The sequence below is a fragment of the Scylla paramamosain genome, chromosome 7 (genome assembly GCF_035594125.1).
Source record: "Scylla paramamosain isolate STU-SP2022 chromosome 7, ASM3559412v1, whole genome shotgun sequence".
Lineage (NCBI taxonomy): Eukaryota > Metazoa > Arthropoda > Malacostraca > Decapoda > Portunidae > Scylla > Scylla paramamosain.
In genome coordinates, this window is record NC_087157.1 from 4,965,001 (window position 1) to 4,987,622 (window position 22,622).

At 42.9% G+C, this 22,622-nt stretch overlaps 1 protein-coding gene across 1 annotated transcript in view; it reads right to left on the bottom strand.

Moving 5' to 3' along the window:
- The window catches only part of LOC135101945 (nephrin-like), a 529,348-nt gene that overhangs the window by 26,819 nt on the left and 479,907 nt on the right, over window positions 1-22,622 (bottom strand). The gene's annotated exons all lie outside the window — the stretch shown is intronic.

Sequence of the window (22,622 nt, forward strand, 5' to 3'; positions counted from 1 at the left end):
TATTATTATTATTATTATTATTATTATTATTAGTAGTAGTAGTAGTAGTAGTAGTAGTAGTAGTAGTAGAAGTAGCAGTAGTAGTAGCAGCAGCAGCAAAGGAGTTATTATTATTATTATTATTAATATTATTATTATTATTATCATTACTGTTATAATCATTATAATTATTATTATTATTATTTTTACTGTTGTCATTATTACTATTGTTATCATCTTCCTTATCAACAGTAGTAGTAGTAGTAGTAGTAGTAGTAGTAGTAGTAGTAGCACCAGCTGCATAACGCACGAAAATATGTGAATTACTGTCAGAGAGAGAGAGAGAGAGAGAGAGAGAGAGAGAGAGAGAGAGAGAGAGAGAGAGAGAGAGGGGTAGGGATAGAGCGAGGTGGAGCGGCCAAGATGGAAGAGATAGGGAGGAGGTGTATGAAAAATGTAGAAACAAGTAGGGAGTGGGGATGGAGAGGCGAATATAGAATGGGATTGAGAAAGGAGGTGTGGCTTAATTTTCAAAGGGAGAATGCGAAGGGAAGAGAGGAAGATAATAGCCCTTGAAGATGTACCTGAAGGGCAGCTCTAAGCAATCACTTCTGCCATAAAAGAAAAAAAAAATAACAGGTGTTGCTTTTTTTTTTTTTTTAGAAATATAGGAAGGAAAACAGCTTAATTAAATAGGGACATGTAAGTGTTATTTAAGCCAATGTAGGGATCGCAAGAGAAAGCGGGGCTAACCTTCCCTAGCATATGCCTGAGGTCCAGGTATCAGGAAATATTCTGACCGCTGTTGCCACGTCATCAGAACCTGGGCTACCTAGGGTACGAGCCCGTGTATTGTATGTCTCAGCCATACCTCGGCAACCTGTCGCTTAGTTCCTCTAGGGTCAGTGTGGGTGCTGTAGGGGAGGACTCACCAGTAACGGCGGCCGCTCCACCACGTGCTCGTTGAACTTTACCTGGAGTGACGCTATCTTGAACTGCCAATGTTTGTGTGAAGATGAGCAAAGATAATACATACTCGATTTACAATACATGAAGATAGAACTGCACTATTTGCGAGAGAGAGAGAGAGAGAGAGAGAGAGAGAGAGAGAGAGAGAGAGAGAGAGAGAGAGAGAGAGAGAGAGAGAGAGAGAGAGAGTCACTGTCGGCAAAAGTTATCTGAAAAGTTGAAGTGTCTGATTTTAGATTTCTATATGAAAGTATATGAAAAAAAGAGGCAATAACCATCTATAACAGGCCAACATAATGAGTTTAAAAATCTTGACTCCATCCTGCAGAAGTACTGGAGCTCAGAGGAAAGAACGATAAATTTTGGGGCACAAAATGACCGGAATGACCAGAAGTAAGAAGACAGCCAGTGAGAACATAATAATCGTGGCAGTAACAGTAAAAGGTAAGAAATGGAAGGAAAATAAAGTCACAGGTTCAGGGCACTCGTAAAATCAGTGGAAAATTAATCAATTAAAAGCTGTTCCTGGTGTGCTGATAGAATGTTGAATCAATGATGTGTATATGGAAAATTTATCAGAAAGGATGCATTGCCCATGCACGTGTACCGACATTTATCGCTATAACTCTTCAATAACAGGAGGCACATGTGGATTACAGTAAGATTGGCCCACCGTGAGGATCAGTGTAGGAGAGTTCGATGGGCATGGCGTGGCGAAAGCTGATCTTTGTATTAACTATGGCCACGCTTCTGCTGGTGTTCTTTCTGCAGCCTCGGGTGAGTAGCTATTAACGATATGAAGAACAGTCAAAGTAAGGGACACGGTCTGGCCGTACACCCTGCGGCCGTGACGATGAGTCGGAAGAATGCTCCCACCGTACTTAATGCGTGTTCGGAAAAATTACTGAGAGAGACTACATCGAGACAAGACACATGTATCCTAGCTGTTTACCACGTGGCTACATTTTTTTTTTTTTTGTCTTAGGTTCTTGATGTGGAATACATTTTGATGATTACAATTCCATCAGGTCGGGTGTTAACCTCCTAACACGACATCCGACACATTACTAGGAAAACTGTGCGGCAAGTGTTGAGACAATTTGAGACAAAGTTATCTGATATTGAATTCAAAATTCAAATAAATCACATATTAAAGTAATATTCTCGCTAAATCCCAGCACTCTTGTATTCCGTATGCTAATTCAACTAGACCAAGACCTTGTTCATCCGAGAGAATAATGTTTTGAAAAAAGAAATAAATAAAAATATAAATAATAAATAAAAGAAGATAAAACACGTTCTTATGACTAAAGATAATATTACAACTTGTCACATTCCAATTTCATATTTATTGAGTAATGGCCAGGTTGCTGAATACTTATCGGGTATGGAAAAAAAAAAAAAAAAAAAACTGCTTCCGAGAGTCGAGTAGCTTTTCTAAAGCAACGTCCGCTTACCTTATCACATCGACGACTTTGTTGGATTCTCTCTTAATTTACTATATGCGCATGTTTATCATTATTTCAGTACACACACACACACATTATATATATATATATATATATATATATATATATATATATATATATATATATATATATATATATATATATATATATATATATATATATATATACACGTGTGTGTGTGTGTGTGTGTGTGTGTGTGTGTGTGTGTGTGTGTGTGTGTGTGTGTGTGTGTGTCCAGTAGGGCGGCTTAAGTGACGCCATCGTCTTGCTTCAGGTTTCTGTGATGCTAAGAGGTTCTGGGGGTGGCGGAGTGACAGCGCATTCACGTCTTGTGGTGGACGGAGCTAAAGACTCATCGGCGTCACCAGCTGCGCCACGCGACACCCGCAGCAGGCATCATGCGCTGGGTGTTGGCGATGCGTCACGTGGCGAACACTCTGGCGACGGAAGCTTGCACCACTTCTCACAGGCTCGCCGTGATCTGGAGACCGAGTTTGACAGACGACGCAATCTCCTGCTGCAGGGGTGTAAGCTGCACGATGCCAGGGTGGCGCTGCCCGACATGGCGTGGCGGTTAAACCTAGTAACAAGGTTGCCAGGGCCACTATCTCTCTGTATGATATTCAAGGTGTGTCGCACAATTGCTCCTCTTGGGGACTTGATGTAAGGCATTCATACAAACTAATTACCTGACTATGCTGCACAGGAGGAGTTTTTTTTTTTTTCTAAAAGGTGATAGACTAATTTGTCGAGAAATCCAGAAAGTAACAAATAACCGGCTCAACAATGAACCAGTTCATTAGTGCAAGGACAATAAGAGCAACTGATGCTGTGTTCAGCACATAACAGAAGTTATCTCCGACCTGACACTGCGAAGGATCAATATTCACCATTCTCTAATAATTTTTGTCTTGCTTCCTTCATGATCAAAGTTAAAAGTTATATTTTACGGTGACTTCTGCACAAAAACCAACATCTAGCAACTATCAAATCCTGAACAGTATTTCCTTTTACATTAAAGTAGTGGGACTCTTGATAAACATTAATGAAGGTGTGCAGGATAAAGCTTTTCATACTAAATTCTTTAATAATGTATGAGAAGATCTTGAAATGAAATTAAAACAAAAACAAAACCGAAGTTATGGTGTTATATTTATATACGTAGAGGTATTTATAGCTACTAATGGAAATTCACTAGCGGCTATTCACTTAAGTACTAAAATATGCTGTCCATATCAAGAATCTCGGTTGAATTCTATTATAATACTGAGCGTAGTACTTAGTAGTGGTGGTGCTGGAGGTGGTGGTGTGCATGTAACAAAATTAGACGAGTTAATAATTTCTTGGGGATTAACTAATACGAGAAATAAAATCTTGCTCGCTTGTGGAAATGATTATGAAATTATCTAATTCTCAACAGTAAAAGCAAGCTTGAAAAACGTTACTTTGGAAAAGAGAAAAAAAAGTCATACAAATAACGGGGAAGAGCGACTTAACCTTCCTTCTATAGCAGAACACTCTCCCAGTCTTCCCTGTTCTACGTGTTGGTACAACAATAAGCAAATAAAGATCTTTTATTTCAGATCCTGTCGATTGCAATTCTACATTGGTTTGCCTTTAACCGTTTTCTCTCCGCAAATCTCAGTCAAGAGGGATAACGAAAGCTACATCAGTGACTTGCTTATTTAAAACAGGCAAATTTAGTCATCGTCATATTTCTTACTTTACTTCGTAACCTTTCCCTTGAACAACTATGGTGACTGAACATGAATATAACAAACTTTCTGCAGGCTGCGTCGTCCACGCTGAGGAAAGTCATCCAGGAAGTGAAGGGTCAGATTCCAGCCACTCACCGGCCTCTGAAAGCTGTGATAGTGAGACACCCATTGGCCAGGCTTGCTTCTGCCTACAGGTTTGCATCTCTCTCTCTCTCTCTCTCTCTCTCTCTCTCTCTCTCTGACACACTTCTTGAGACAATCTAGCCGAAGTTAACCTAATAAAATGATCACTTAAGTGAGCGGCGTGTTAAGATCCTGAAGGACATGTTACACAGAAACGAAAGCAAACATTATAACAATTCTTGAGAGAGAAAAACCTTTTCCAACATCGTTATGTTGACTATGAGAAGAGTAGTCCACTATATTGCCTGACTGGGGAATTAGTCGTGTTTCTGGTGATCTATGACAGCTTGAAACAATGCTAATAACAATGCACAGTGAGGAACTGTGCAGAATAAAATGCCCTGAAGGAGAACAGCAGACTGCACTGTTCACTGAGCGGTGCAAACATTAAACGTGTAGTTCGAGGCGGAAGGGCACAGCTTCACAACTCATTCCCACGCCAGCCACGCTCTACCTCGCTGCAATTCTTAAATCATAGCAAGTATTCTTGAAACTTTCTAAGCATTTTTATTACACTTTTTTCAGCATTAGAAAACTAATCTTGTTTTCCTCCACAGCTGCTTCCATTGCTATGATAGAGCGTAATAATGACAGAGAGAAATATAGACAAACAACGAATACTAAGAAAGATTAATGATCAATATTTATTCACACAAAGTATTTTTGTTTTACTTTTTGAAAATAAAAGATAACGTTTTTCCATTTTCAGTTCACTTAGTGATTCCACAAAAACGACTCTGATTGAAACTGTTTTCTCGCTCCCCTTATTTATTCTAATATTATAATTTTCTGTGTGTGTTTTCAGGGACAAGTTTTTGGACGGCAAACCACTCTTTCATTACAATGATGAATGGCGCAGCAACACGAGCAGCATAGAACCTTGGGATACCCGCTTCGTCCAGTACTGGCTGCCTGCACTTATCTCTACGGGATCTGTGGCACAGACTGCAGAGTTCAAAGAAATGCTACGTAATATCAAAAAGGTTTACCAAAGATTTATAAATAGGTACACGAGTCAGATGGGAGTTCTTTTGGCCCACCCTTCCAAAGAGGAGGAGGAGTTTTATGGTGTGAAATTAATGGACATAATTTACAATATGTTATACATCGGACCACACATTGGGATGTTTGAAGCGTGCAACAACAGCTACAACTTAACTGAAAAGATGGAACGGTTCGAAAACGCCTCGTTTACGTTCAGCCAGTTCCTGCGCCACGTGGTCTGGACTCACGACCAGGGCATGCCAGATGTGCACTGGATGACGTACACTGAGAACTGTGATCCCTGCCGGGGGAGGCTGGACTACATCCTGAAGCTGGAGACGATCCAGGAAGAAATCAACCACTTGTTCCAACACGTGCTCGGTTACTCTGAGAAGATCAGTTTTCCGGTGCGGCATCACAGCGTTGTCCACTCACTTGGCCACTCCGACCGCCAGTACTATGCTAGCGTGAGTCCCGAGCTGATGCAACGCATAGTGCATATTTACAGGCACGACTTTGCACTTTTTGGGTACAAGCACGATGTGTACTAGTGTAGGAGCTGCTGATGCTGAAAGCAGCGGAGCGCCGGAGGGAGGCAGCCGTGCAGGCAAGTCTGGGGTACTAAGAAGAAGAAGAAGAAGAAGAAGATGAAGATGAAGATGAAGATGAAGATGAAGATGAAGAAGAAGAAGAAGAAGAAGAAGACAAGAAAAAGGTGATCATAAAGAAAAAATGAAGAAAAATGAAGATGAAGAAAATGACAATGGAGAAAAAAGATGATGAGGAAAGGTGACGATGATGAAAAAAAAAGGTGAAGAAAAAAGTCAGCTGGTGTTATTGTCAAGCAAACTGGTGAATGGTGAGGGTTTGCTGTGTCTGCTTTGTTACGTAGTGAGTGGAGGAAACGTGTGTGTGTGTGTGTGTGTGTGTGTGTGTGTGTGTGTGTGTGTGTGTGTGTGTGTGTGTGTGTGTGTGTGTGTGTGTGTGTGTGTGTGTGTGTGTGTGTGTGTGTGTGCGTGCGTGCGTGCGTGCGTGCGTGCGTGCGTGCGTGCGTGCGTGCGTGCGTGCGTGCGTGCGTGTGTGTGTGTGTGTGTGTGTGTGTGTGTGTGTGTGTGTGTGTGTGTGTGTGTGTGTGTGTGTGTGTGTGTGTGTGTGTGCGTGCGTGCGTGCGTGCGTGCGTGCGTGCGTGCGTGCGTGCGTGCGTGTGTGTGTGTGTGTGTGTGTGTGTGTGTGTGTGTGTGTGTGTGTGTGTAAAAATGGCAGTTGAAAGATGACGAAGTGTGACTGCAAGTGCTAAGTTACCGCATATCCAAGGTAATATTACTGTGAAAGAAAAAAAAACACTTTTTGATAAAGTTTTTTAAGGTAATATCAAACGAATGTAAATGAATGTTTAAGGAAATAAAAGAGAAATTCCGGCTTGCTAAGATGGTTTTTAAGATCGTACTGCTAAACAATAATTCTCACAACACACGTCACGACCGTATTCAGAAATCATGCATGAAATATTCAAGAAAGTTTTGAATACGGCCCCTTGATTACTCCTCGGGTTGCGACGTACGTAACTTCTGGGGTCTTGGAGTAAGCATGCGCGCACCACACACACACACACACACACACACACACACACACACACACACACACACCACGGAAGGGCAGGACTGTAACATCCTTCAGCTCCTGGTAGGACGGCAAGGCCAACTCCTCTGCTTCCGTTGCACATTCATTCACTGCTGGATGAACACAAACTACAACGTGAAAGAAGACAAATGTAATTTGTTTCCGGTCCAGGATTCAAATTCTGGATCTCTCAGGTGAGAGCTGAGTTGGCCATATGCTAAATAAGAGGAACGCTGAAATAAGTAATACATACATGATAATAAACAGCGAGCACTTGCTTCCATCACTTGTGGCAGTGTCATGCTACTCTTTCAGGCAATGTTCACGCTCCTCTCAAAATACACCTTTCATGCTTTCACGCTCAAAACAAAGTGTAGATTATACATGAGCTCCCTCTTTTCTCTTTAAGCATCTAGCGCTGCCTAGAGTAAACACAGAGAGAAACTGAATTTCCGTGCAAAGAAAAGTGTTTGTGTATCTGAACAAAGGACGTGCGCTGGCTAAGAACAGCTTGTGCCAGAATGCTAAGCAAACCAGGCCTGAGTAAACCGGGCTAGCCTCACACGTCTCACACAGGATCCTGACTACCTGCTGTCCTCACTCACAGCCAGTATTCTTACGTCTAGTCCTTCCCACACACTCATGGGGACCTGGTTAATTTTCTCGCTAGATAAAGCACTGAAAAAAAAAAATCGGTTAGGTGGTTAAGTAGCCCCCTTCATTTGCCTTTTATTTATCTATTTATTCTATTTTATTTATCTATTTTCATTTTTATTTTATCTTATTTATTTTCTGCACGTGCCTCACCACTCAGTCCCTCAGCAGTGGAGGCCGCGGGGGACTAAAAGCAAGCCGCGGTTTAAGGCCGAAGTTACGGGAGATTTGCGTCACTTTATCTGATGCGCGGAGACAGGCCAGGGTGAGGGTAAGGCTTCCGTCCCTAGCTGACGCGGGATGCATCTTTAAAGAGGGGGGGAAAAAAAAGAGAGCCAGCAAGCCACCTCCTTTATAACGTTTATAAGCAAGGAAGTGAAGCAACAACTACCCACATTTTAGTTCGATGGTGAAATCAGTAGTGAAGAACGCATTTTTTTTTTTTACTTATTTGCTGCTGTATGAGAGAGAGAGAGAGAGAGAGAGAGAGAGAGAGAGAGGGAGAGAGAGAGAGAGAGAGAGAGAGAGAGAGAGAGAGAGAGAGAGAGAGAGAGAGAGATATTGCAGACCATCATGATATAGCTAAATAACACCCCGTTTCTCTTCAGACCTCAACCCGCTCATTAACCCTAATTAACCAGACCTCTCGTTAGCCCAGCCGACCAGCCATACGCGGCCCCAGCCATTCCGTTGTCCCTCTGTGGGTGAGGCCGTCCATGAAATTGACCACTGAACCAAACACACAGCTCCTGTAGACCAAATTTCAGTTTATTTCTTTTAATCTCTCTCTCTCTCTCTCTCTCTCTCTCTCTCTCTCTCTCTCTCTCTCTCTCTCTCTCTCTCTCTCTCTCTCTAAAAATTCGCTCATATAATACTGGTAATGATAATCAAAATTCAGTCCTTTTCCGCAATATGAGATGCAAGAAATTAGAAAAAGGACAAAAACGCACTAATGAAGAACAGGAATGATGATAATGATGATGATAATAATAATAATAATAATAATAATAATAATAATAATAATAATAATAATAATAACAATAATCGCACGTTTCACCAGTTCGTATGGGAAGAATAAATGATTAGTAACTGTTACGAAAAAAAAATACGCAATAGATAAATAACAGTAAAAAAAAAAACTGTACGTTGAGAGGGAAGAGAAAGACTTTTTTTTAAATTTTATTTCCTATTTCCATTATCAGCTTCAGCTTCAACCAATGACACTACACAGAGAGAGAGAGAGAGAGAGAGAGAGAGAGAGAGAGAGAGAGAGAGAGAGAGAGAGAGAGAGAGGGGGATTAGATCATCAGGAAGGGATGGAAGGCGAGGGCGGCAGGAGTGGCTGGCAGGCTGTTAACAGGACCAGGAAGGAGAGGAGGCGGAAACCTGACCGCCCCTCACACACACCCTAAACCAAATCTGCCGCGTCCACTGTGAAAGAGAACGATCGATTAGGCGAAAAAGTAACGCCATAGATGCTTTTAAAGGAGGAAATTTATGGACGTGTGTGAAAAATTGCTGGAAAGGAGATAGCGACTAAAGCGCAGGGTGAAGTAGCAAAAGAAACGGTGATAAGAAGAAAGAAGTGTAGTGGAGAAGAGATTACGGTGGTGGTGGTGGTGGTGGGGGAGGATGAGTGAAGTGTTGGTTTAGGCGTTAAAGAGAAGCACTATGGATGAGATAAGATAGCGCACTGAATAACAATAACACGAGGCACCACGAAGACCAGCGGGTGGGGGACAAAGAAACGAGAATAAACGAAATATGGGAGTTCAAAAGGTAGAAATACTGATGAGTGACTACACGGGAGGTGATGTGGAGGTTTCAAGATAGACAGGTACCGGGTAAGTATTGCATTACAAACACGGACACAACAGAAAATAAACCAGATGGACCGCAAGATGTTTAGGAGAAGAGAGAGGAGAGCTGCTATATATCATAACTACGCTGAGCTTTAACTAGAGAAATTATGACATAGGAGAGCAAGACGTGTATGGTGCAAGTGTGGATGGTTAGTTAAAGAAGGTAACTAGAGAGATGTGGATTCTTCATTGAAATAAGTGCATTTATATACATGGCCTGAAATTATTGAATTATTCAGCTAAAGAATAGATGCGGTCCCTATAATTTACAGTCTGTCTAAACGAGGAGAAAATGCTGAGACGATATTCTGCTTGACTTTACTCAAGATTAGCAAGAGTGCAAGTAAGCAATTAAGTTAAAGACGAAGCCTCAGTAACGCCTGAGAAGAGATGTATAGTGTAGTGAGTTATATGTATGAGTTATGAAGAAAGGGAGGGTTAGGTGTCCAGTTGAGAGAGAGAGAGAGAGAGAGAGAGAGAGAGAGAGAGAGAGAGAGAGAGAGAGAGAGAGAGAGAGAGAGAGAGAGAGAGAGAGAGAGAGAGAGAGAGAGAGAGAGTGTTGGTTGGTTGGTTGGTGACGCATTTAGCAGCGCATCACGCCTTCCTCTAGGTTGGAGTGTAATTTTACGGATATTTCCACAGCCTATGTCAGTCCTCGGGGCGCCGCCTGAAGCACCAACAAAACTGTGGGTCATGTTCGCATTTTGTGTCTCCCACATAATGTTTACATTTAAAGAATGAAAGATGAACAAAGTTGTATATTTGCATGTATGATAAACTAAATTATGTATCTAAGAAGTGTTATATTATGGAGATAATTTGAATCAGGCACAAAATATTATCCTCGCAAGTACATAGTTATAAAAAAAGTCATGCCTCAACTTTCTCATAATAGAGCTTGCGTGCTAAGATCCAGTATGGAGCCCTGACATCCCCTTGCCAGTCCTCCACTTCTTCTACCACCACACGAAAAACATGTCACCATTTTTTTTTTTTTAGCGGCTTCATAATGAGTCCATTTAATGAATACAACCATTACAGGTATAATCCTTGCAATTCTGCGAACGCTCAAAAATATCCAAGGCTTGACAGCTCATAAAGATTTACTCTACTTCTTTGTCTTTGTTACTAAAATAACTGATGTCTGTACAAATAAAAATATGAAAATAATTAGTTTGATCTTTCTTTTATATTCCAAAATTAGCTCTTTTTTAGTACATCAAATCCATGTAGATGTAGTTTAGTCCGGGAATGAAATAACACAAGATGCAGATTGATGCAACTGTAGTATAAATGCCACATCTTTTTTTTTTTTCTTATGAGAAGTAAAAACCGAACACAAATTACCACAATGCTCACCATGTACTGTAGAGTTCAAACAACAACAGGAGTACATCTTACAGAAAAAGCACACTTGACGAATTTGTGTAAGTCATCTCGTGTGTGTGTGTGTGTGTGTGTGTGTGTGTGTGTTAAAACAAAACTGAAGACCTAAACCTAAGCCACATATGCTTCATTTATCATTTAACGTCTAAGAGTACGTGTTATAGTACCCATAAACATCTTGACAAACATAACGCCTGATTTACTTCCCCTGTACAGTGAAAAATACTTCCAGGTGCTGTATTATGTAGATTGCCCGCCGCCCGTCACCGAAGGGTCATTTTGTCATGAAATGCGAGGTTATGTGAATTGTGACGCTGACTTTGAAATGACCTGCAGGTGAAGAGAAAAAGTCGCAGTAAGCGGAGGTGTGGCAGGCTAACTCATTTTCTTCCATCGATGTGAGCTACTGAGCCTATTAGCTGCCTGGCGCGTCACACGAACCGCGGGCCGCTGCCGAGTGCCGCATAACGAATGACTCAAGTTGTAAAAAATAGCGCTCCTAGTCAGTCGCGTGGGAACCAAAGTGACGACCACACGCGTGACATTAACTGACCATTGCTGACGCCAACGACGAGGTCTCCATTGTAGTTGCCGCGCAGGTGCATGAAACATCGCTCTAATCTCTCAGCGGCAAAAATTTCGCTTTTTTTTTTCATTTTTACAACGCTATCAGACGGGGTTCCATTATCGCCAGCGTCATGTGTAATTACTGTCACCGCCGCATCGTCCCGGGCGTCATACCGCAGCCGTGCCAGGACGCTCACCGCCGCCGTGTGTGTCACGGCGCACCATCTGGAAGTAATGAGGGCGCCAGCTGAATCCTGACACACCTTGCACGTTGTTCCCGCCGTTGTAATGGCCCGTGTTGTTTCATGGAAGGCAGTACGGAAAGGAACCCACACACACACACACACACACACACACACACACACACACACACACACACACACACACACACACACACACACACACACACACACACGAGTTAACAGTTAAGAGCAGATACACAGTGAACCTAGACTACTAAGTAATGAAAACAGGTGCAATCACCCTAACAGGATATCAGATACACTTAGCAGGGCAAGATTCAGCCTGCGTTTAAGGACCACGAACTGGGTCAAGAATGAAGACAATGCTGGGAAACCTTTCTCCTTTATTCCCGCACTCAGAAATGCTTTACTCTCTCACTACGACAATTTTCAAAGGGCACAGATGATTAACCGGGTTTCGAAGAGTGCCTCCCCGGTTAATAAAGTAAAAATCTTATTAATGTCACTAGAACCATAAAAACACCCGTGAAAACCCGTGTAACTTCAACTAGAGCCATTTGTAAGTAGTGGAGGGGAGGCGTGTAAGTGTTTCAGAATGCACACACACGCCTAATCCTCCTCTTTAACTGTAACACAAAAGCACTACTTACTGAACGTGTAAAAGAACTTACAGACTCAAATTAAAACCTTCCTGTACCACATATGAGACTATGAACAGTAAGGACTCACTCTTTCTCTCTCTTCTTCATCACAGTCTACTTCGTGTATTTAAATTTTAAAGAACACTTCTGTACCGCCCTTGCCGGTGCTGTTCCTTCTCCTCCCACAGACTGAAGCAGGGCATCATAACTGTCTTGCTCCCGTTAAATAATAGGAAATATCGCTACAGAAACACCCTCATCTCATCCAGTACGAAAGTCATTAACGCGCTGTCAATATTCCTTCCACCTGCACTTAACCACGTGTTGCCTGCAAAGTCCTACAATCACGTATTGTTTGAGGTTTTGAACATTTTCTCGTTGGATTTATGCTTTTTTTTTATTGCATGAAATGAACAAGAATCACAAAACATTTTCCAAAAATTGAATCGGACCCAAAAAAAAAAAAAAAAAAAAAAAAAATCGAAACTGCAAAACGTTTTCATACTACTGGATTAGACCTACAAAACAAAAAGAACGGAACAGAGACTATAAAACGCTTTTAAATGACACTAATTTAAATCTGCAGAACAATAAGAGAACGGAAGAGAGACTACGAAACGAAACACTTTCCAAATACTGAATTATAGCTACAAAAAGACTGAAACAACTGAAGAGGTGCTATAATACACGGAAATAAAATGAAGAGAACCAACAAAACCGTTCTCAAAAGTCGGCCAATATCCCGAACACCATGACTTAGTTGTGTCATGACGGGAGGGCAAGCAAGGTCACGCGAGACCACACCCGCTGCTCTCCGGCAAGACCAAATAGAACCCCTCCCTTGACGCCTCCCCCGGCACCCCTAACCCCCTGAAGCCTCTCCCTTGAATACTGGAGTCGATGGTGAAAACTTGTACTTATTTATTTCCCCAAATTTCACCGCCTAAACGACTCCAGCGACTATGGCGGGTGTGTTGCGTGCATTTGCCGCTTAATTAATCGAGTGATGAATACCTGAAATTGGTCGGATTCGTGTAATTAATACCAGATTGGGAGGGAGGGAAAAATTAACGCAGTGGACGCCGGGTTTCTGTTTTAGGTGCTACCGAAACACACACGAGGTAAATTGCTTCCTATCGCTTCTGATTTTTCTTTCATCTTTTTCGCTCCCTCGCAGCAAACATTTTGTGTTAAAGGCTATGTGTTTTCTTTCATTTCTTTTTCCTTATGGCGTATATACTGAACCTATTTTGTCTTATGGTTCTCTCTCTCTCTCTCTCTCTCTCTCTCTCTCTCTCTCTCTCTCTCTCTCTCTCTCTCTCTCTCTCTCTCTCTCTCTCTCTCTCTCGCTCTCTCTCTCTCTCTTATTGCTATTCACTCACGTCGCTGCGGTCTCTGTCTCACAGCGCCTCGGGATTCTGCTGCCTAAACGAGCATTGCGTGCAGACGGCCGAGGGCACGGGGGAAATGAAAGACAGATGAAAGGTCAGGTGTGTCGTCCACCTACGGTCGTCTGCTGTCACCCAGCCAGCCTTTACTCTACGGAAAGAGCTCAGAGCTCATAGTGACCGATCTTTGAGTAGGGCTGAGATCACTCACACACCATACACCGTACACCCGGACAGCAAGGTCATAACCCCTCGGGTTACATTCCGTACCTACTTGCTGCTTGGTGAACAGGGGCTACACATTAAGAGGCTCGCCCATTTGCCTCGCCGCGCCCGGGACTCAAACCCGGGCCTTCTTGGTTGCGAGCCGAGCGTGCTGACCACTACACTACGTGTGTGTGTGTGTGTGTGTGTGTGTGTGTGTGTGTGTGTGTGTGTGTGTGTGTGTGTGTGTGTGTGTGTGTGTGTGTGTGTGTGTGTGTGTGTGTGTGTGTGTGTGTGTGTGTGTGTGTGTGTGTGTACTGATAACTTTTTCAGTAACTATTTCAAACTTGTAATCCATCATAAGATATTTATACTGAAGAAAGTATGCCCGAGTTTTAAAACTGCGAGGAATGAAGAGGATATAGAAGGAAGTACATGAGAGGACTAGAACAATTGGATGACGAAGTTCATACCTGAGAATGCGAAAATGATAATCATGTTTTTAGGACGCCTCCAGCCGTCTCGAGTGCAAGCAAGGTGGAGGAAAAAAAGCCAAAGGTGAAACAAATACGAAAAAAGGCAGACTTGGAGTGAGCGTAAGACTGAGTAAACAAAGAACAAGGAGGAACAGAGGAGAACTGGGAGGTAGATTCACTCCAGAAAAGAGATGTGAATGAGATGGAGAGGCGGGTTACGCACTCTCATCAACACGCCTTACACGGCTCTTCTGCTCCTGCCGCCTACATTTTCAAAAGCCTCCAGTGCAAATTATTTCTTTCTCCGGCCTTCACTGTTTTAGCCAACACTGTTCTCCTCCCGCCATCAAGTCGGCGAGCGCAAGTCAAACACGGACTTGATGTGAACGCAGAATGAAGGTTGGGGAGCGACTGGAGTGGTGTGGACTAAAGAATGAGGTGCTGGGAGGCGAGGGATGAAGGGTGGAGGTGGAGGAGAAGGCAAACATGCAAGGAAGTGTGTGTGTGTGTGTGTGTGTGTGTGTGTGTGTGTGTGTGTGTGTGTGTGTGTGTGTGTGTGTGTGTAACGCTTCCCGGAGACAAATTACCTGCAGTTTCTTGCTTTGTACTGTATCTTGTAGTTCAATTAATTTTGAAACTAGACCCCCCTCATCTGAATACAACAGTTTCATTTTAGCCTTTCTATACTTTATACATGTGTCCCTAATTTACTTGCTATTTTGTTTTCTATTTGTCACTTCCATTTATGCATAACTTCCTCACTTGTAGTTTCCTTTTCATATTAAAAAAAAATAAAATAAAAAGCATCTATGTCCTCACGTTATTTCAGTTACGTACCTTTTTCTCTTGCTTTATCACAATCTGATTTGTTTGATATCTCTCTCTCTCCATATGCTATTAATTTTCTTCCCTCACTTCTTGAATTTCTAGTATTTTCCATTAAATTTGAGAACCGAAATGTCACTTTTTATTGTTCCGTGCTTGTTACATTGGTATTATTATTTATCATGAATAGTCATTATCTCAATATTCTTTCAAGATTAATATTTGATTAATAATATTTAAGGTTAATATTTAATGTATGTGAATATTTCCACGTGCAGGCAATAATTCTTTAATTTCTGGATTACTTTGGGACGTTAATCATTATGCAGTAATACGTATCATTTATATTTCCTTCTATATCTTCTCTTTTCAAATTTTGTATGTGAAGGAATTCTAAGCGGCGGTGTATCTCTGGATTGTTTGCTCTCTCTCTCTCTCTCTCTCTCTCTCTCTCTCTCTCTCTCTCTCTCTCTCTCTCTCTCTCTCCTGCTCTCTCTCCTCTCTCTCTCTCTCTAAAAACTCGCCTTTATAAAAAACAAAAAACAAAACAAAAAAAAAAATCACTGGCGGACTGTTCATGCATCCTGGACTCTATTACTGTTTCATTTATCTATTGCTAGTCGCGGCTGGTCTAAATTCTCCGGATTTAGTGGTGCGGCAATATTCCGGCAGCCGCTATCTGGAGGCGGAGGGCGAACACATTGCGATAAACTAACCTCAACTAATTTACGCTATTCTAAAAAGCTGAAGTTACAAATTGAACAGCGATCTGGCGAACTTCCGTATACATTGTAGGTAATAGACTAATATGAGGTGAATAAAAAGGATTAATACTGTACGTTGTAACTTATTCATTCACATTAATATGCGTCTGTACAGAGAGACTGATGGACAACTGGGGAGATAGATGGACAGGCCTATATACTAATTAGATATAGAGATTGAAATATATAAAGTAAAATAGATTATATTCATGGACGTGATTATTAGAATTTGGATAGGATTGTATGGGAGGAGGAGAGAGGGAGAGAGAGAGAGAGAGAGAGGAGAGAGGAGAGAGAGAGAGAGAGAGAGAGAGAGAGAGAGAGACGAGGAGAGAGATGAGAGAGAAGAGAGAGTGAGAGAGGGGAGGCATTCAACAGTCTCTCGCTTCTTCATGCTCTGATAATTACCGCTGTCACTCATAACTAATCCCTTCCTCCCTCTGTACCTCCCGGCAGCAGGATCACCGCCACCAACACCACAAAATGATATCACACCTGTACGGAAATCAGAAATAATCTCAGACTTCAATTTCAAAACCATTTCAAAACCATGTACTTCTCACAAACACATTTTTTTTAACAAAGTTGCAAAATCCTTTGTATAGAAATATTTCCTTTGGATTTTATCTGTACTAGACTCAATAGCAGCTCTCTCTCTCTCTCTCTCTCTCTCTCTCTCTCTCTCATCTCTCTCTCTCTCTCTCTCTCTCTCTCTCAGGCCTACACCAGAGACAACCCAAAAAAGTCTTCAGTTTCTTTCCTCTCACCTTAGATTACGCCTCCTCTCCCCCGCCTTCCCTCACTCACTTAAAGATGCAGGTGGGGAGCGAGGCGAGCATCAGGTATCTGTCTCTCCTTCATTACACGCTTCTCCAGTCTGAGTGAGGATGCCGCGCACAGACTCCCGCTTATTGCACCACAATCATGAGCCTACCTATGCCTCCTTATGAATCTGACCAGCAGTAATGGTGTTCACGATTTTCGCAGTGACTGAGTTTTCCTGTGTGTAATTGCAGCGAGTATATATGTGAGGTAAAGAACACTGTGTAATTGAACTATGCCCTGAGTATTAAAGTACAACAACTAGTGGTACTAATTCCATGAAAAAAATGTAAATATACCATAATACGCCTGCCGGTAATTTGATTTTTCTTAAACCCCAAGTCTTGACGCAACGTGGAGTTTGAATATAAAGCAAACACTCGTCTAATTAAATAAAACATACCTCGTAAATAATTATATTGGTGTCATTATTTTCATAAAAAAATATAATAACAATACTTCAATCTCCGGACGGAAACAATTGCACCAGGACGCTCTTGGCTATTCTAATAAAGAGCTTAAAACATTAATAAAATAATTACTAATTACCGCTGAGAGGGAGAGAGGAAGGGAGGGAGGGAGGGAGGGTGGTACCTACAGTCCGGCAGCATAATGTAACTACTGCTTCCAATTAAAAAAGAAAAAAGTCACATTACTTTAACATAATCCCGGTACCACGAAGCTTGGAAACCACCTGCGTGACTCTCCCCCTCCCTCCTCCTTATCCCCACCATCCCGCCGCTTCCCCGCGTTCCGGTGGCCCATCTCGGCTCCGGAAGTGCTTATGCTCTATGCAGGTGACTAGCAATTAGGCAAAACTCGCCGTAAAACAAGAGATGATTGTCAAGTAACAGAGCGCGGCGAGCGGCGTGAATGGCAGGTGAGGGAATCAAGCCAACAGGTGTCGCGGGGAGGGAGTGATGTGGTAAGTCATGCGCTCGCTCTCTCTCTCTCTCTCTCTCTCTCTCTCTCTCTCTCTCTCTCTCTCTCTCTCTCTCTCTCTCTCTCTCATTATTATTAGTCTCTTTCATCTTCCACTCATTTTTCCCTTTATTAAATCTTTAAGGTAGAGATGGCATGCTTTCTTTCCTGTTCGTCTCTCTCTCTCTCTCTCTCTCTCTCTCTCTCTCTCTCTCTCTCTCTCTCTCTCTCTCTCTCTCTCTCTCTCTCTCTCGCCGTTACAGTGAATGGAGGCCTGTCAGCATTATTTAGCGCGACTCTGCTGCATCCTCACCAGAGCATCTGTTTTCACTCTCTGACCCCCAGTATTTCAATTGCACCTGAGCGAGACTGAATCTCTCTCTCTCTCTCTCTCTCTCTCTCTCTCTCTCTCTCTCTCTCTCTCTCTCTCTCTCTCTCTCTCTCTCTCTCTCTCTCTCTCACCTAAAGCAGTTTCAGTACGCGGTTCTAATAGGTGGATATGTCACTGAATTTGCTTGAGCGTCCGAGAGAGGTTTAGTGGAAGATATGGCTGATAACAAAGTGATATGAGGGTACAGAAGGAGTATAGTGTTATTAGATATAAAGCATACTTATGGTCAATTGTAGGGTAGCATATCACGCTCACTTCCATTGCCTTGGGTCAATGTGAAATCCTTTGACCTGGCAATTGTCTCCTTGTAAAACCTGGTAATTATTAGATTCTCTGCAGATCAGGACTTACGACTAAAATGCCAACAGTCTGCTTACAAAATTTGGTAACTGGTAGATTCTTTACTCATCATAGAATCTGAGACTAAACAAAAATGCTAACAATCGCCTTACAAAAAATCTGGTAATCATTATATCCTTTGGTTATCAGAGGACTTAAAATTGAACAGAAACGCTGAACAACGGGGGAAGTAAGGGTGGCAGGTGATTTTACTTCTGGCCATGACTGCACGTAGGTCTTATGTAGTATTCACCTTTTAAAAATTCTAGTATACATCTTAAAAGAAAATTAAAACGAGATACTGAAACTTTTAAGAGTATGAATCTGTACACTGCCCAATACTGCCGCTGTAAGGGTTGACTTCACCACCATCACTCCTCTCCCGCTGATTCCTGTCTGGCATTCACTAACTTCAAGCGTACGCCAATGTGCACTTTGTTACCGGCAGAGGCTTCCATCGATGACCGAGTGTACGCATGTGAGTGAGACGCACCAGTTAATGACTCAAGCAAAAGTTTGAATCGGTGTATTGGATAACTTTGAAAATAAATAGGTGTGTGTTTCTCTCTCTCTCTCTCTCTCTCTCTCTCTCTCTCTCTCTCTCTCTCTCTCTCTCTCTCTCTCTCTCTCTCTCGTATGTGTGTGTGTGTGTGTGTGTGTGTGTGTGTGTGTGTGTGTAAATAAATGGTCCCTCCCTCCCTCGGTTTTGCGTGGCTGGGCGTGTTCATGTCTGCCTAACATTAATATCCGAAGCCTTATTATGTAATTATGACGCGTTAACCCACGTGAAAATACTCCACTAAAACGCTTATGTGTAGGGAAAAAAAAACCTATATTACTACTATTTTGGAGCGTGGCAAGGGCGGCAATACTGGGCGTGGAGGCAGGCGGTGGTGGTAGTGGTGGTGGCAGCGGTGGTGGTGGTGGTGGTGGCAGTGGTGGTGGTGGTCACACAACCTCGCTATCTCGCAGCTGCTCGCATGCAAAGCAGAGTCAACAAAGCGTTTCACTGATTTACTAACTTCACGTGCTGCTGCATTGTAGCGTAGTACGTGGCAGTAGTAGTAGTAGTAGTAGTAGTAGTAGTAGTAGTAGTTGTGGTAGTAGTAGTAGTAGTAGTAGTAGTAGTAGTAGTAGTAGTTGTTGTGGTGGTAGTAGTAGTAGTAGTGGTGGTGGTGGTGATGGTGGTAGTGGTTGTAGTCGTCGTTGTCGTAGTAGTAGTAGTAGTAGTGGTGGTGGTGGTGGAGATAGTGGTGGTGGCGGTGGTTAAGGTAGTGATGGTGGCGGTCGTTAAGGTAGTGATGGTGGCGGTGGTTAAGGTAGTAGTAGTGGTGGTTGAGATAGTGGTGGTGGCGGTAGTTAAGGTAATGGTGGTTTTGGTGGCTGAGGTAGTGGTGGTGGTGGCAGTAGCAGTAGTACAAGAAGAAATATAGCAGGAAAATAAAAAAAAAAAAAGCAACGAAAACAACACGAACACCAACAATATCAGTAACACCCACTTTCCCTTCGTTTCCTCCTACACACACACACACACACACACACACACACACACACACACACACACACACACACACACAAAGATCATTTACCCCAAACGGCAGGCAGGCAGGCAGGCAGGCACCAGCAGGAGGAGAAGAAGGAGGAGGACCACCGCTGCTTTCCTCTCTACAAGTGTCGAGGGGAGGCGGAACACAATGGCTAAGTCCTCTCCTTCGAAACCCAAGACCCTGCCATGTTGCTCGCTGCCTCACACGTAAAAGGATGGACGAACAACGCCTCCCTCAACCCAGCCCACTAAGCCACCACTCACCGTCTCTCCCTCCCCCAAGTAAACACTGCCACACGCTGGAAATTGAAAGGGGAAGAAGGCAAGCTAGCAAGGACAGGAGGAGGCATGAAGGAGAGGAGAAGGCACTCGGACATGCATACTTCCCTTCTCCCATGTGTGTGTGTACGTAATTGTACGAGTAAAAAGCGCTGGGTTTAAAGTTAGTACGCCGCATTAACACTTCCCAGCAAAATATGCAGGCAGATACGATTTCCAGTCTCATAATAATAGTGATAAAGTATCCTACAATATTTACAGTACATTCACATTTGGTACTTCACAAAACACCATTGAAGCGGATACAGTTGCTTGTTAAGGGAATCTGATACCGTACGTCACACTCCACTATTTCCGTATCCATTCCAGTGAAAAAAGTTAATAAATAAATAAAGCACAAGAATTTAAAGGGGAACGCAAAGAAGGATGAACGGATATTATAGTGACTCTACCATACTCACACTGGACGTCACAGAAAGGCGCTTAATTTTAGATGCACGTGGCTATAAGTTAAAGGCGTCATCGGTAAAGTACTACGCATATAAAAAAAGTTACGGATTGCTGAAAAGCTTTTCAATTTACGAGCTTTTCGTTTGTGTGTGTGTGTGTGTGTGTGTGTGTTGGAGGTGGTGGTGGTGCTGGTAGTAGTAGTTATAGCAGCAGCAGCAGCAGCAGCAGCAGCAGCAGCAGCAGCAGTAGTAGTAGTAGTAGTAGTAGTAGTAGTAGTAGTAGTAGTAGTAGTAGTAGTAGTTATAGCAGCAGCGGTAGTAGCTGTAGTAGTATTGAAAGAGATGAATGGAGAGAGAGAGAGAGAGAGAGAGAGAGAGAGAGAGAGAGAGAGAGAGAGAGAGAGAGAGAGAGAGAGAGAGAGAGAGAGAGAGAGAGAGAGAGAGAGAGAGAGAGAGATCTACCACGGCAAAATATTTACGCCGGCTGTCTCTTTAACGAATGGCCCAATTTTGCTGTTGCCTCAGAATTTAAAGGCTACCCAGGTTATCAATCCAGGACTTAGAGCTACGGACGCTGAAAAAGAATAAACTAACACGGCCGCTGAAGGGATGATCGGGGGCACTAAACGAGGACGCACAAAAAATGACTCCACTCTCACATAAACTCACTTACCCACTCTCTCCCTTCCTATTAGTGTCCAGCGCAAATGCAGAAGAATAACATAAGGGACGCTACCAGAGAGAGAGAGAGAGAGAGAGAGAGAGAGAGAGAGAGAGAGAGAGAGAGAGAGGGGGGATGGAGAAAAAGGCTTTGATAACGACTGGCCACTAATTCCAGGCATTTGCTTCCTGACAAAAGCCTCTAGCGAACTAAGTTAATCGTTATCGGTTTATCGGCTTCAGGCATCGTACAAATTAGCGATTGCAACTCTCTCTCTCTCTCTCTCTCTCTCTCTCTCTCTCTCTCTCTCTCTCTCTCTCTCTCTCTCTCTCTCTCTCTCTCTCTCGTCCTTCCCGTATTACCATCACCATCTTGACAACTGGTAAACTGAACTGCCGCCTTCTCGTCTCCTATATCCACACAATTCTTTTTCGTTGCTGCGGGGGACAAAGACAACACCAAGGAAGAAAATGGGAAATGTACCACTGTAAGAAAGGGTACGGCTCGTGTTTTTCTTTTTTTTCTTACTTTTGTACACAGTGCGCTATTGTTTTTTCTCCGTCTGTCTGTTTACCATCTCTCTCTCTCTCTCTCTCTCTCTCTCTCTCTCTCTCTCTCTCTCTCTCTCTCTCTCTGTAAGTAAGAGCATGGTGTCTCTTCCTAAGTCTTCTTTATCAACCTCTTGGTCTTGCCTTTATTTCGTTACGCCTGATATACTTTCACTAACCCTCTCTCTCTCTCTCTCTCTCTCTCTCTCTCTCTCTCTCTCTCTCTCTCTCTCTCTCTCTCTCTCACACTGGCGGCGCTAGTCGTGACACCGCTTAAAGGTCCAATGGAATATGCATAGCAAATTTCATGACCGCGAACTCGACGTGGAACGAAACTTGATTCCAGCATCGTGAATATTCCAGCACCTTCCTTCCCCACTCCCACCCACCGCCGGCCGCGGCAGGAGACACCTTGAAAGCACTCAGCCGCGTCAGCTTTATTTTTTGGGGGGGCGTTTCGATATGCGGTAAGTAAGTGTCTCGTGCAGGTATTTGTCTCAGAGAAAGGATGGAGTGCCTGAAGAAAGGATACTTGCTTCCTCTTTGTTTTTTTGTGGGTTGGAATGTACGTGAGTGTTGATTTTGTAAACTTGACCGTGATTTATGAGTAAGAGCTTTCAGGTGTGTGTGTGTGTGTGTGTGTGTGTGTGTGTGTGTGTGTGTGTGTGTGTGTGTGTGTGTGTGTGTGTGTGTGTGTGTGTGTGTGTGTGTTATGTTTTACTCGACAAAGTTTGTGGCCTGAGGTGGATTTCATATATTTCCTAAATTCTCCAA